The sequence below is a fragment of the Pithys albifrons genome, chromosome 1 (genome assembly GCF_047495875.1).
Source record: "Pithys albifrons albifrons isolate INPA30051 chromosome 1, PitAlb_v1, whole genome shotgun sequence".
In the NCBI taxonomy this organism is placed as follows: domain Eukaryota; kingdom Metazoa; phylum Chordata; class Aves; order Passeriformes; family Thamnophilidae; genus Pithys; species Pithys albifrons.
In genome coordinates, this window is record NC_092458.1 from 56471502 (window position 1) to 56475783 (window position 4282).

Consider the following 4282-nt stretch of genomic DNA (forward strand, 5'->3'; position numbering starts at 1 on the left):
CCAAAATGGAATATTTCAGCTGCATAATCTCTCCTGAGGGAAAAAATGCTGTCTTATTTGAAGTGAAGATCAGAAGAACTTTCTGTGATTGTCCTTATACTGAAAAAGAAAAAACTAAAATTAAAAAAAATAAAAAGGGGGATTTACTCCCTGATTTTATACTTTGTCCTGCAGGCCTGTTGCTCTTTGACATTTTCAGATTTTCAAGGCTTTCAACTCTGCAATGAGAATTGACATCTCAATGAAACTACTTTCAACATAGCTTTTTTATGTAAACACAGTTTCCTGTTTTGCTTCAAAGCAAAATCATGAAAAAAAACCGTAGTAGCTATGCAATCTTCTCACAACAAATAGTGTATTTGTGCTCATCTCCTGCAACACGAGTATTTTGTAGGCAACAGCAAAAAGCTGTGTTCTGCTCAGGGGCCAAGAGTTCACATTATATAGCGGTTACATGTACCTACAGTGACATTATCTGCAAGCACAGAATCGTAATGGGATTCTCATGCAAGTGCATCCTTCACCCATTACAGAGCCAGAACTTTATTCATAGGAACTGTTATGTGTGTCATTAGTCCTCACACAACCCAAAGAATGCCACCTACTTTTTGGAAGAAAACATCTTTCGTTAGGCCAACAGAGACAACTGCGTAAAGCAAATATTAGATAGAGCAGATTCATTTTCATGTAGATGAACTACTCTTTGGGTCCAAAGCATAGAGAAAATAAAAATTATAGCTCATTGCTTTGAATTGCACTTAACTGTTTTAATCAGTCAGACATTTGAGAGAAAAGTGTTTTCTACTTGGGGGAGCAGAGGGTAATCCTGACCCTGTTAAGAGTATAAGTGGTGTGATGGAAGCTATATGATCAGAAGAAACAGTAATTCCCATCAAATATTGGCAAGACTTGAAAGGGGGGAAACTCAGAGGTCTTTTTCAAATTCATCTGATATGGAATCTGATATCTGATAGAGTTGCACATTTTAGTTCTCTGGCCCATCTTTGATCTTGCAGTGTCAGGACTGCAAGTTTAGAGATGGAGTAGTTGTTTGGGGAATATAATTTTCCAATTTATAACTGGGTGTTGTTGTTCTTTCTTAATTAGGTAGTACATGGTGGTTGTTTGTTTTCACCCACACAGTTTTCTAAGAGCAGTGAATGCATTGCATGATGCCTATGACATTCCAGGGTGCTTATGTGTAGGATCTGTATATTTCAGTGGTTCTGCTAGAGCAGGTGTTTATCATGAGGGCTGTGACAATATTTGGATATGATTTTCTTGAGCTATTTGAGTTATATCTACTGCTCAACCAAAACTTGCTTTCAGTGATGGAGCTAATGGTAATGAGTGTGGTTTGAAGGGAAAGAGGGATGTTTTTAGGAAAAATCATTTCAAGGTATGATTTTATTCCATTATATGCTACAACTCATTAACATTTTCCAGTATACATTTCTTGCATGTTGTGGTATATGATACTCAGTAGGGGATTTTTCTCTTCATATTGTAGTAAGTTTGGATAAGGTTTAGCTGGCTTCTTGAAATATGCAGTTTTAGTGGAGTGTCACTGTTGGATGAGCATCATCTGCAGCTTTGTGAGGGTGTGTCATGAGTGTTTTCCTCAGAGCAAATGAGGTGATGTCTGTGGGCTATATCAGTTTTCCTAGTGTGTTTTGGATAGCTGATGGTTTGTGGAAGGAGGTGTGTTGGTCTGTGGATTTTCTGCATATGGTAGTTTGATGGTTGCTATTTTTTGTGTTGACCTTGGTGTCTAGAAAGTCGATGCTGATGTAAGTTTTCCGGAGAGAGTTTGATGGACAATTCTGGTTGCTGAATTTGTGGTAGAAATCAATGAGGGAATCCAAGTTTTCAGTACAGATGTCATTTATGTACCCTAGTGTATCCTAGGAACCCACATTGGTTTGGCAGTCTTTCACTTAAGGTGACTCCTGAAAGGTCTGATATCCTGGTGCTTGAGTACAAGTGCTGGGGTGCTTGTAATTGCATCTGTAATTTTCTGAGGATGAAATTGTTGTGGATGAAGGTGAAAGAGATGGGTTTGACATATATAAGATCCCAGTTAGGCATCAGTAAGGCTGATGTCACTTTGGCATCAGGTCGGGCATAATACCTCCCTGGTGTAGCATCATGATGATACTACTAAAGATGGTGCCAGTAAGAAGATAGTTTATGAAACAGTGATCCTGGAGGAAGCATGTTTTTCTGGAGAAAGTTGTTTCTACATAATACACTATTTAAACATGGTGTCTGAGTACCCTCATAGCTCTTCAGTGAAAGTTTCCTTTGTTTTCCTTATGTAAGAATCTAGAAGAGAGTTTTAAAGGGGCAAGAAGTAACACAATTTTTTTCTTCTTCATTGGGAAGAAATAAGATCTCTATGGTGAAAGAGCAGAGGTTTTTCTTGAGTTCCTTCTCATATGAAAGCATAAAAAATCATCTTCAAGCATCACTGATATTATCCTAATTTCTCCTTTATCAATTGTTTAATAACTAATTGCTGACTGGATTTTAAAAACTATATAGGCTCTCAAAAAGCCCAGTTGTATCTTAAATTTTTTCTGAAAGAATTATTATTGTAGACCAATGTAAAATTGATTTAGGAGTGTCCAGGTCATTATAATGTAAAACTATTTTCATGGCTATTTTATCTTCATTTTGTTTTCAGAAAGGTTGAGGCACACTTACAGGAACAATTCCTCTAACTGGACTACAGACCACAGAGCTCCCAATGTTTCTGAGGATAAAAGTATGCATTTAAAAAGAAAAGACATGGGTAGCTATTCAAGGCTGGGGTATTTCTCCATGACTTCCTGCTGGGTGATGTTGGGATGCAGGTGCTTTCATCATCATTTCTCAGATGTTGTGTAATTGTTGGTGAAGGAATTGTCATCACACTATTTGGTTCCAGTGCTAGGTGATATCAGCTTGTTTTGATAGTAATTTGTTGCATGGTGGTTTGGTGAGTTTCAGTTTCCTTTAATTTGTTGGAGCACATAATTCTTCCTGGTTCAGTCGACCTCTTTGGGAGGTAAAGTTTGTCAGTTTCTTAACTTAGGTAGACCTAAACAGGATATCCTATTATGTATTAAGAGTCGAAAATTAGATATTTTTCTACAGACAAGATGACCTACAGAATAGATCTGTGTCATTCTCCCATGTTCTTCAAAGCCTGAGCCATACCTCAACTCATTTGCTTTTAAGTCTGGACCATTTCCCTACCAAATTTTACAGGGCTGCAGACCTGATATACCTGCACTGCCATTGCAATAAGCACTTTCATAGGAATTAAGAGAATGTTTTCCACAAAGCGAAATTGTCAGACACATAAGCTCTATCTACCAAAGAGGTAAGCGAATCTCAAAGTGTAGATAAACTGATGAGTGAAAGTCCAGATGGAGGAAAGGCTACATGGAGGCAGGAAGGACCATAAATAGGCAAACTTGAAATGAGTAAGAATACAAAGGGGACCCACAGAGGACCATGAGAAGGTGCTGCTTACAAACTGTGGCATGGCTTTATGAAGAACAGGTTTTGGTTTGGAATGCAAGTGGAAACATGGGAAATGCCCTAAGATGTTCCTAACCAAGGGTTCAGAAATGATGCTGTAGCAGACTGGCTGCACGTGGGGAGATGAGAAGGTTCTGAGCTGGTTTCACTGGCAGCCAGGTGCCAGCACACCTCTGCCACTTCTTTAGCCCATTCCTTTAACAAAACTGTGAACTGTGTTGCCTCTTTTGGACAGTGCAAGTCAACACCACTTGTGCTCATGTTAGCCTGGCCCGAGTGAGGAGAGAGTGAGACAGAGAGGAGCTGACAGTTCCTGAAAGACTTGGCCCACCAAAGGGGCTAGGGGATGACTGATAGGACCCACTCGAGGTGCACACTGATTCCGGGTACCCTGGAATTTAGGGGAAAAGGATCCACCAGATGCAACTAGAGGCTCAGAGAGGCCTCGGCTGACGGGGCTGTCTGGATACGGTGCAAACTTGAGCGAGGCAAGAGTGAGGAGGGGGCAAGGGGGCAGGAGCCGGTGGAGGCAGGTCTGCCTGCGCTGTGTTCGCTCATGGAGGAGCGGAGGCGCAGCAACCCGCGCGGCGGGGAGGAGCAGCACCAACCGCGTTCGCCGGGCAACGTGCCCGGTGGAGGGGGCAGGGGCTCCGGAGCAGGGGCGGGACGGACTCGACCCGACCCGACCCGGGCCGGCGGGGGCCGGTCTGTGCTCGGGAAGGGGAGGCGAGGAGGGGGCGGCGGTGATGTGTGT